The 11,744-nt window shown below is 38.9% G+C and overlaps 1 long non-coding RNA gene across 2 annotated transcripts; it reads right to left on the bottom strand.

Annotated features, from left to right (window-relative positions):
- Positions 1–212: 212 nt before the first annotated feature.
- On the bottom strand, positions 213–2,905 carry LOC120485579 (uncharacterized). 2 transcript variants are annotated; one of them, XR_016146647.1, is made up of 6 exons: positions 2,622–2,905; positions 1,649–1,898; positions 1,415–1,476; positions 1,210–1,301; positions 1,006–1,121; positions 213–907 (listed from the first exon to the last, which is right to left on the bottom strand). It is a non-coding gene; the product is annotated as an uncharacterized LOC120485579 (long non-coding RNA). The 2 variants fall into 2 exon arrangements; XR_016146646.1 differs by having other exon boundaries at positions 1,006–1,124; positions 2,622–2,904.
- Between the last annotated feature and the right edge of the window lie 8,839 nt (positions 2,906–11,744).

The raw sequence follows: 11,744 nt of genomic DNA, 5'->3' as shown, positions 1-11,744 counted from the left end.
AACATACATTAAAATGCAAACAAGTAAACAAAATGGAGATAAGCAACATGGACAACAAAAAAAGGAACAAATATATGAAATAATACGAGAAAAATAAATAAGAAATTAAAGTGTATATAAAATATTCAAGGTGTACACTGCCGTTTATAAGTTTGGGATCGGTAAGAAGTCTCATATGCTCGCCAAGGCTGCTTTTTTTTTATATATAAAAAATACAAAAAAAGTAAGAGTAATATTGTTAAATATTATGACAATTTAAAATAAACGTTTCTATTGGAATACATTATTCTTGTGATCAAAGATGAATTTTTAGCATCATTACTCCAGTCTTCAGTGTCACATGATCCTTCAGAAATCATTCTAATGTGATGATTTGATGCTCAATAAATATTCATTATTATTAGTTGAAAACAGTTGTAGACTTTTTAGGATTATTTGATCAATAGAAAGTTATATTTCATTTATTTGAAATATGATGTTTTGTAACATTATAAATGTCTTTACTGTCACGTTTGATTCATTTAATGCATCCTTGCTGAATAAAAGTATTGAGTTAATTTGAGCTATCCCCCCCAAACCAAAAAAAAAAAAAATATCTTACCGACCCCCAAACTTTTGAACGGTTATATATATATATATATATATATATATATATTTTTTTTTTTTTATACGAGTTAACATTTTTCAAACTGCCATGATACGCTGGTGGTGTGACGCATAGTGTGGGTCAGCCTCTAGTCTTTTTTATAGTACCTAGCAGAGAGCAGATTGGTGGAGACCTCACCATTCACACTGGCCTTCCATCAACAATAGCATCATCTTCTTCAGACATCAGTTCTATTGTTGCGGTCTTCCAAAGTTCCTTTTCTGTGTTGGTTTGTACAACCCCGGACCTGGTCTCCAGCAACTGAAAAACATGACAGTAACTCAACCACTAAAACACAGAGAGGAGGATAGTTACATTCTGAAGAGAAAAAAAAGTGCTTAACCAGTTTCTTAACTTACCAGTCGCTTTCTTTGAAGGTTCTTTGCAATGCTCGTCATAGTTTTTCTTTTCTGAGCCTTTTCAGGCTGAGCCAAAGAATACTTCCTCCGCAAAGTCTCAAAATACATCTTCCAACCTGCTAAATATATCATAAATAAATGTAATGGCAATAAAAATAAGTAAAACAGAGGACAATAAAATGATTACAACATCTTTAAGATTACCTTTTACACATTCAGGGTCAACGTCTGTAAAAGTTGACCTTAATTCTTCGAAGAGGTAAGTGGTCACAGCCAGGTTATGTGATGAATTTATTCTGGGGGGGAAAGTTGCAGGTATCATTACTGAAATTCACTTTTGGCATTCCAAATCCATAGAGTAGTAGATTAAACTAACATTTAGGCTATAGTATATAAGAAACAGTCTTACCTGGTTTGTGGAACGTATTTGTGTGGGTTGTTCTCTGAATTATGGAGGCGCCTTACAGATTCCTGTAAAGTTTGAAATTAAAAAGCGATTAAATTGATTCACAATCTTCAAGAACCACAAAACTGAATTTTCAGTTGGAATAAGCTGACCATCACAGTAACCGCAAGAGACAAAACAATAATTGTAACCGAACTATGGCTTACAGCCACGTTATAGAACAATAATTGGACTTACCGCAATGTTCACGTCATGTGCCTTTTTTATTCTTTTCGAAGCGTTGTAAGATTCTTCATGTAACGTTAGTCTGTGCTGCTCATACTTTCGCTAAAGAGCATCAAGACGCTGGAGAGTCTCTCTGAGAAGATCAGGTTGTGGCCAAAGACAGATTGATCCTCCCATTGTGATTCTGCATCACAGCTGTGGGGCATGTGGATGTGATCATCCTCATAGTTATCCACTGCATTACTGACTCTCATTGATGCATCTATGGAAATATTATAACCATAAACATTTTTTACATTAGTAGCTACTTAAAATAGATCATGGAGAATTCATTGATGATGGCACCCATAGTTACACAGAACAGTGTGTGAGAAAGATACATTAATTAAAAACGAAACAATACACAATCTCCTAACTCGCCATAAGTCAATATCAATATCTGAATGAGAGATGTAGCTAGCTGGCCTGCTAGCATCAGCAATCTCTGTATAGACCATTTCACAAGATGTAAACAACACTGGTCCAGAAGCACTTCCTGTTTCAGTTTTAACACTGTATAAACGTTGGGTTAAAGTACAACCAACAGAACAACTGAATCAAAAAGTTGAACAAACATATTCAAGATATTTTCTTTACATTTGAAATTAAGAAGCCTTTTACAAACTGAAACAGGAAGTGCATCTGGACCAGTGTTGTTTACATCTCGTAATGTGCAATAGCAGTAATGTGAGCTATTGTAAGACTAATGTAAGTTACCATACTATCTTGTACTACCGTGAATAATTCATTCATTCATTCTTTCAGACTCTTAGGTCAATATCACAAAGTTAAATAAATAACATGTATATGTGGGCAATGGTAATCATGCAAGATTCATTGTATTTTGTTTACGGCTTGTTACTGATCTTAAAAGCATTCATAGAACGGACTTCACGAATCTAAAGTTAGGCAAACAAGCACATAACAGTTAGGCAAGTTAGCTTACCTGAATCTGACAATATTCAACACCCGGCGTGACTTCTTTATCGGAACATCGTAGCCGAGCCATTTCTGGGGTGTTCCTCAATCGGATTCCCGTCCTTAGGTCCTGTTTACACGAGAACGCTCGCGGGTGAAAACGTAAAAATATTTTATCGGATGTGCCTTTCGTTTACACGGCGATGGCGTTTTTGAGGCTCAAAAAAGCAAAAAAAGTGAAACCACCCTCCAGAGTGGAAATCTTAAATCTTACCCGTGTAAACGGTAAAAACGCAAAAGTTTGCTTGACGATGAAAGTTGTACGCAGGCGCGTGGACTTGGTGTTGTTGTAGTATGCACTCCTAGCCGCCTGAAGTGCATACTACATTGAATTTCACACACTTTTGAGTCTCCATTTGCACGCGGATTTCTCACACAAAACGCTCTAAACGCAGAATAAAAAAAAAAGATGACGCAACGCCACTTTTGCGTTCTCATCAGAATCGTTTCCGTGTTTAGCCTCAGTTGGGCACTTTCAAGCCTATGCTTCCAAATGTAGTGCCTTCCGCCATTGCCTCAGGTGCTCCTCGTCTGTGGTGGGTGTAGCTAAATCGTAAAGTGCACCACAACAACAATCTGACCGCCTCACATTATGTTCGTTACACCGTTGGTCCAATTGTTCTCTCCTCTTAATCCAACTGTTATGGCAGCACCTAACTGAACATTTAATACTTGCCATATTTTACCGTTCGTTTCAACTAGCGCAGAATCTCATCCCTCTCATGAGCCGGAAGTTGAAGTCTTTCTCAGACGGGAGTAAGATGACAAAACGAACGCAATGGCGTCACCCTTGTTGTCGTGCAAAATAAGGTGAATAGAAGAAAACTGTTTCCAAACCTCGAACTGTTCTCTTTGCTTCGGGAATGCTGTAATTTTAAAGTATTTTTCTCGCGCTTGAAGCAATACACTAACGTTATTGGTTGCACCTCCATTACGTCACCACATTTGTTGTGTTTATGGTTGTGAGTGGTGAATTTCAAACCTCAAAACGCACCCCTTTTCTTGCAGCTTGTTTGTTTGCGGAAGGACTTATTCACTCAAACCACAAACCTCGGTATGAGGCGTTGCAAGTGAATCTATTTAATTTTGTGAATAAATATGATGCAGCTGGACTCTTCAACATGGAAGGATAACCAGCTGCTGACAATAACACGGGAAAGCCCGGTGGTTTTGCGACCACTCGTTTCACATCATGCATGCCCAAAGAATTAACTCTGCCAAAACCGTGATGTCATTGTCCATCTCAGTTCAGATCTCATATGGTGTCAATGCAGGCAGTTCAATAACATTGTTGAATATTAAATAAAAATGTCCCCAACTAAGCAAAGCCAATGGCGACAAATGTTGTTGTCTGCAATTGGTAAAACTTCACAATAAAAATTTAGATATTCTGAAATGTTTCCCTGTATTTTTTATTTCATTAAATATTCAGATGTTTTTGTGAACGTAAATTCATGGTGTTTATTTATTTGTCCTGTTTTTATAAAAGAATATTTGATTAGGATACTTTTTTCATACAGTGGTTTTAAGGCCCCACAGGCGACATAAGCCAACCCTAGAGTTGGCTTTAGTCATTGCTAGTTCTTTGACGTCGGTTTTCTGTTTCAGGGCCTTAAGAATTTATTTATTTTTCTGTACAAAAAACTTGTTTGCTGTAGACCAGAGATAATGACCTCTGCCACTCCTCCCTCTGAGAACAGCCAGCACCCTTAGTGTCAGTCATTAACATATGAAAGGTCTTCTTCACACCTCTCACACCCAGCAGTGTTTCAGCTGTATATGTCCGTGAAATTTCACGGATTCCTGTATATGCCCGCTTAGGTGAGGTTTCCGGGTTTGTCTGGAAATATACTGTTCCGTGTTACTCTAATCCGCTTTTTCCCACATACATCCAGCAAACATCAAATTGCACAGGAGTTTACCATGCCCGGATATTGCCGGATTTGAGTCTTTTCATGCAGTGAAAGATACAGGGGTTGGACAATGAAACTGAAACACTGGCCTATGTTGGAGGTTTCACATCTATATGCATGGCGGCCAATCTTCAGAGTGAAGCACGGGTGGATCAGTGATGGTTTGAGCTCAGATATCATGACAATCCTGATTGTATTTGATGGACACGACACTGCCGAGGACTACCAAACCCTTCTGGAGGATCATGAGCACCTGATGCTCAAACCGTGTATCAGCATGATCATGCACCAACACACAGAGCAAGACTTGTGACAGAAGGGTTTGATGAAGATGAAAGTGACGTTGAACATCTCCCATGGTCTGACAGTCACCAGATCTGAATATTATTGAGGTGTTTTGGAGGAGCGAGTCCACCAGCATCATATAGTGACCTGGACACTGTTCTGGAAGAGGAACGACTCATAATCCCTCTGGTCACTGTGGAGGACTTCTATCTGTCAATTGGTGCTGTATTTGGATGCAAAATGAGGCCCTCACCATTCTAACAAATTATTGTGTAGTAAAACCAGGTGTTTCAGTTTTTTTGTCCAACCCCTGTACTTGTTTAAAAGCAACTTGTTCAAGTGTTTTCACAATGAATGGTAGGAGAGAGACAGGTCAGTAATTATCTAAAAGTGATGTGTTCAGCATTGTTTTTTTTTTAAGCAGTGGAGTTACTCGAGCCTGCTTAAATGCTGTAGGGAAAATGCCAGTGTGGAGGGATGAGTTGATGATGTGTGTGAGAGCTGGAAGAAGTGTAGGAGAGAATCCTTGTAGAAGGGATGTGTGAGGGATGTTCTTCCTCGGTTAGTGGAGTGAAGGAGGAGAGAAGGTTGTTGGCTGTGGGAGAGGTTAGACTGGGTTCCTGTGTGTGTGAAGCTGAGAACTGACTGTTGATAGTTGTATTTTTTTTAGTGAAGAAGTTAGCAAAATCATCAGCAGTTTACGAGGAGGTGGGTGGTGGTGGAAGTGGACAGAGGAGATTGTTGAATGTCTTGAACAATGAACTTATGTTAGAGACGCTGTTGATCTTGTTGTGGAAATATGAAGATTTCGCAGCATGAACATCAGTAGAAAAGGCACAGAGTAGCGATTGATACCTACTGAGGTCAGATACGTGTCTTTTGATTTGCGCCATTTCCTGTCCACTGCCCTGAGTCCAAAGTTGAACCAATTTTTCCTGCCCAGAATCCTCTTTTTTTTGCAGTGGAAATGTGCTCAAGTGGGTTTGAGAATGAAAACAGGCTGAAGTGCGTTTTGGTTTCATAAGTAAGATCCCATTCGTTTTGTGTAGGATAGAATATCGTGTGTATCAGAAAACTGTGCATTAAACTGAAAATATATTGTTTTTAGACTTATAATCAATGAATATAATTCAAAAATTTCAACTTTTATCATTGTTTTTTATTTTACTTCACAATTTGTAATGCATCATAGTGTGATTCATCTTGCAACTATTTTTATTTTAATTTTTATATTTAATGTTTCCCATTATACAAATGGGAAAAATACAAATTCTAAAAAAATCTCATACTATATAGCTAAACCTGTACACACCTATGGTCCAGTCCTGACAACTGTGCTGCCATTACTGTACACACTCTCAGCTTATTTCCCCTGGAAACAGAGCAGCTACAGTCTAATGACAGACTGAGATCATTCTCCAGACCCGGGCCTCACCATGAGACCTGCGTGTCTGCTCAGAAACTTCAGTGTGGAATTTATGGCACTTCTTTATTTCATATTGAGTTGAGTGTTTTGGGAGGGTCATTCAATAATGAAGTTGGCAGCACTGCATCTTAAGTAAACCCAAGGTGTTCCCACAGTGGGTGAACAGAGTTAATATCACAGACTAAAGGCTTATTCACACAAAGAATGATAACTTAAAAAAAAATGTGCATCAACCACAATATACAAAAACGTTATCTTTAATGGTAACACTTTACAATAAGGTTCATTAACATTAGTTAATGTACTAACATGAACCAGCCATGAGCAATCCATTTGTTACTCTATTAGTTAATCTTTGTTAATGTTATATTTGATAAAAATACAGCTGTTCATTGTTAGTTCATGTTAGTTCATATTTACAGTGCATTAACTAATTTTAACAAGATTTTAATATAGATTAACAAAGATCAACAAATGCTGTATACTGTAAGTGCAGCTCATAATTAGGTCATGTTAACTAATGAAGTTAAATGAGGATAGGAGCAGGCTTTACTCAATGTACTTATAAACTTTAAGAGTGCTGGCCTAGATGATTAGAATTTGACATTGGCTGTCATGAGGCCAACATTTAATGACAAATTTAATTTGTACCGCTGTTGTTGAGGTCAACAAAAATATTCATGACACAGTTTTAATGGCCTCAAGACAGCCATGGTAAAATCCAACCACATGACAGTTTAATGTAATGTTAACCCATAAAGCTACAGTAAGTGGTTTCTTAAGTTTGATAATTAATCACTGACACTGAGAGGTTATGATGTATTGGTTGATGTCAATGTGTCATACAAAGACATCTCAAAACAATGTCATATTTGTATTAAAAATGTCACAATTGACAGAATAAGACTTAATGACAGTTGGCATAAACATGCATAAAACCGCATTCATGAAGTGTCATATCATGTTTATAAAGGTGTCATGTTAGTCTTATGCACACCCCTTCCAGTAAAGTGTTACCACAAAGGTTAACTAGCCAACCTTATTGTAAAGTTTTACTTGTTTATTGTATAAGCATGCACTGCAGTTTGTATGCCATTTAAATGCTTGAGTGCTTTAAAGGGCACCTATGATGGAAAATTCACTTTTACATGGTGTTTGAACATAAATGTGTGTTGGCAGTGTGTGAGCAAAACCACCCTAGAATGATAAAAATCCACCCAGTGCTTTTTTTTTTTTTTTTTTTTTAATCTCAATAAATCATATGCACTGTCTCAGAACGAGCTGTTCTAAGATTCAGCTCTTTGTGACGTAGAATTGAGCAAGGGGTTTGATTGACAGTGTGGTTGTGGCCTAGACCCCGCCCTCTGTGATCTGTACACACCATCCTCCATTGTTTCAAGACAGCTGGCAATGTCTCTTGGAAACATTCGTGTTATTTCGTGGACTCGTGGGTAAATCCTGTTGTTGTAGCTTAAAAGTTAATCCTCAAGTGTGGATCGTCGTCTACTGTTTGCGATCCAACGTCACCTCTAATAAGTGTATTGTATGATTTTTGAGCAAATAGTCATTTCAGTCTGCCAATTCAACAACAAATGCGTCTAAAGTTGTTGTCGTCGAAGGATGTCTGTGTATATAATTTAAACATTGTTTGTAGTGTGTAACCACACGTTTATAAATATATATTTAAAGATATTGTATTACAAACTGCATATGTTGTTGTTCTTTAAGTTAGCCACCTTTTCACATTTGCCACAGAAGCACCTGTATGACAAGTAAACATGACGCCACAGGTCCCTCGCAACCCGGTCTCATCCCAAGACGTCATATAACTGACGTTTTGGGACGTCTTTTGACCATACGTCAATATTCGCCTTTTTAGGGCCCCCTTAAACGTCGGTAGACGAGGTTATGGGATCCTAACTCTACCCCATACCTAAACTTAACCCTAAACCTAACCCGTCACCTAACTGACGTTAAAGGTAAAGCGTCAGTTGTATGACGGCCCGGGATCGCCATCTACCGACGTTTAAGGGGGCCCTAAAAAGGCGGATATTGACGTATGGTCAAAATACGTCCCAAAACGTCAGTTATATGACGATTTGGGATGAGACTGTGTTATCCCTCGGATAAATGCAATTTCGCTTGTACGTAGCAAACTTTATCACAGACTGTGTGTGTAGTTTAAAAAAATTGCGCCAGGGTTTGTGTGTCTGTGTGTGTTGCACATCCATACTTGCAAAAAGACGTGATTACAACGCTATAAGTACATAAATGTATCAAATAACCATACCAAGACGTACTGGTCCATTCTGATCTGTGTTTATTCTGAGTCTCTTCGTATGATTTATATTAGGGATGGGGCCGATCCGATCCAGTATCGGTATCGGGACCGATACCAGCGTAATTCACGTATCGGATTTTTCCGATCCAACCTGCGGAGAAATCCGATATTTATGATCCATGTCTGCGCTTTAACGTTGGCTGCTGAAATGACTCCAAAAGGGATTCCCCGGGGCTGCTAGTCTGCTAGCTGGCTGCAAACTGTGGAATGGATATCCTGAACGGAGGTGCAGCTCAATCATAGACTGTAAAAAATAGGGCTCAATGAGACACACAGACGCCCGCTCAAGAAATCCATTCCGCAGTTTGCAGCCAGCTAGCAGGATAGCATTGAGCTACCAATATGTTCGCTGTGTGGAAATCCTATGGTGGAAATACTTCACACTGGAAACACCGCAGCAGAGCAAGACAGCAAAATGCAATATTTGCAAAGCCGTATAAATTAAACTATTTGTCTGTGATGCATGTTTGCAATTCGCAGTCCAGAAGAGAAAGAGAGAGAGATCTCTCACGCGGTGCCACAGCATGCACAACACGACAGCCCTGCTTAATGAGTGACGACAGAGAAAACATAGCCTGGTTACACTTTAGATCTGTGATATTAGTCTGATTTCCAAAGATTAAAGAAAAAAAAATTAAACAATAGCCGCATTCTGTGTAGCCAACTTCCTTCCCATCGCGGCGGTGCACTGTCATTTCTCCCTAAAACTCAAACTTTAAGACAGAATCAGCACGATCTGTGATTGTTGTAAAATGCAGTCTCTGCTGTTGCTAAATTGCGGGACGCTTTTAATAATAAAAAGAGCTATTAAAAGCACAAAATTTGCGCAAGAGGGCGGCGCGCGCTCCGAAACAGACAAGCAAATTATACTTTGGGCTTCATATGCGCGTCTAAACGATCAAATGTAGCCTGCACAAAAATGTCAAAACGACCGGCTTGGAGATTATCACTTAACTACGTTCATTTTAGACATAAACGGTTTATGGAAATAGTTGGGAGAAAATATGGTGCATCAGTAGACTATGAAATCCGCACTAGTTCTTAAAGGGGCAGCAGTATAAATGTGACGATTGCGACATTACTGAGAATAAAACAACCAAAGGCAAAGAGAAAATCACATTTACAGCACTTGAATGAATAACTTCAGCTTTAATAAGCATAAATATATCTATGATAAACTTTGCAGTGCTATTTTACTTTTGATTACTTTATTATAATTCTTTTTAGACGATATACCTGAATAATGTTAGTAGACCTTCCTGAAATTAAAGCACTGTGTAGGCCTGTATAATGCGTATATCTTTGTTTAATTGTCTATCTATTGTTTAATATATCTATTATATATATATATATATATATATATATATATATTGACATAGGCTACATACGTACGTATCATCCTTGCTTGTAGAGAGGTGTTTTTTTCAGCATCATATAAAATCAACAATAATGATAAATAATGTTAAAGCAAACACAGGTCTGGTATCGGAAAAGTATCGGTATCGGCCGATATCCAAAGTCAGGTATCGGAATCGGATCGGAAGTGAAAAAATGTGGATCGGTGCATCCCTAATTTATATATTCCGATTCAAACGTACACGTGACAGACAAAACAGCGCGTCTCTCCCCTTCTGCTTACCGACTGCCATAGGTATCAAGTTACGCCCTCATCCAAAGGCAGGGCGGGGATATGCAGCTCATTTGCATTTAAGGTGGTATACACCCAAAACAGCTTATTTTTAATCAGGCCCCAAAATGACATTTTCAAATGGTTATAATAAATTAACTATGGGGTATTTTGAGCTGAGACTTCACAAATACATTCTAGGGACACCCGTGGCCAATATTACATCTTGTAAAAAGGGGCATAATAGGTGCCCTTTAAAGAAGTGTGGATTCTGATTGGCTGTCAATGTTTTGATCATGTATCAGCTGGAAAAAAAATAGTTCTGAAACTGATTTTAAGTCCTTGGTGTTAACTGGCCTTTACAGTGTTGAACAATTCAATCTGTAGGAAACACCTAGCAACGAGAACACCCTGAACTGCCAATCAATGACCAAATAACCAGTCAGGGCTTAGCAACAACTCAAAATATTTTAGCAACACTTTATCAAGATTAAGATCCCTGACTTAAAGTTGGCATGACACAGTTGTGATAGACTGTTCTTCTCTATTGGGATGTACTGTACCTGAGTGAAATGGCTTCTTCAGAAATTGATTGGATGGTTGAGGTTTGCTACTGGTGATCTCATATGAGTGTCAGTTTGTCCCACCCTTGCGCCACTAAACACGTCATCAGAGAAAATAAGTCCCTGACAGAGTAGGGAAGTTTACTTTCGATGGAACTCAAACTGCGTCGATTTGTTTGAGCTTACACCGTGTGCTGTCGGATGTTTCAGCCTCACACCTGTTGACTTTCTTCTCGAGGGATGAATGCCATATATATTGTGACAGCTCGAATCTAGCGTTTGCAGAGGCGAGACTGTATAAATATGTTTGGTGATTGTGGCTGTATTTAATTCTAAGAAATGGAAATTGTGGAATATTATCTGACTTTAAGAAGTTAAATATTTTAATTCAGCCTACTATTCTATGTTTCACTTATCCAGTGTTTATGGCTGCATTTAATTCTGAGGAATTAAAATAATAAGCCGTGAACGTACGCTGCTCTGTCTGCCCCACGGAGTTGTGGCCAGACAGTGTTCCATCCACACATCGAAAATCGTTTGTTTTTTCCCTGCCAGTCTTCAGGGTATCGGAAACGAGATGAAAATAGCAGGGCTGTCCCCTCTCTGTTGAGCTCCCAGAAAATCAATGATTGCAGCGTCAAGTACGCAATTGGGACACATCAGTTTTCAGCGAATGCAAGCAGCAGTGTCTGGCTCAAAGACTTGCGGTTAGGCAGTGTTTGCGTCCGCACATCGGAAACTGTTTTCGATTATTCCTTGGCAGTCCTCTGCTTCAGGGTGTCAAGAACAAAACTTCAGGCTTGCGGCCAGGCAAGGTTCGTGTCCGCACATCGGGAATCGTTTCGACCAAACCCTGCAAGAGAGCTGTTTCAGGGGATCAAGAATGAATCTCTGAAAAATCCACCGAAATCAGTCTTGAGAGGCTGGTTCCCTTAG

This window comes from Pimephales promelas, chromosome 15 (genome assembly GCF_988280905.1).
Source record: "Pimephales promelas chromosome 15, fPimPro1.hap1.1, whole genome shotgun sequence".
Classification (NCBI taxonomy): Eukaryota; Metazoa; Chordata; class Actinopteri; order Cypriniformes; family Leuciscidae; genus Pimephales; species Pimephales promelas.
Note: the sequence above shows the minus strand (reverse complement) of the source record. Positions and strands in the feature narration are given on the sequence as shown.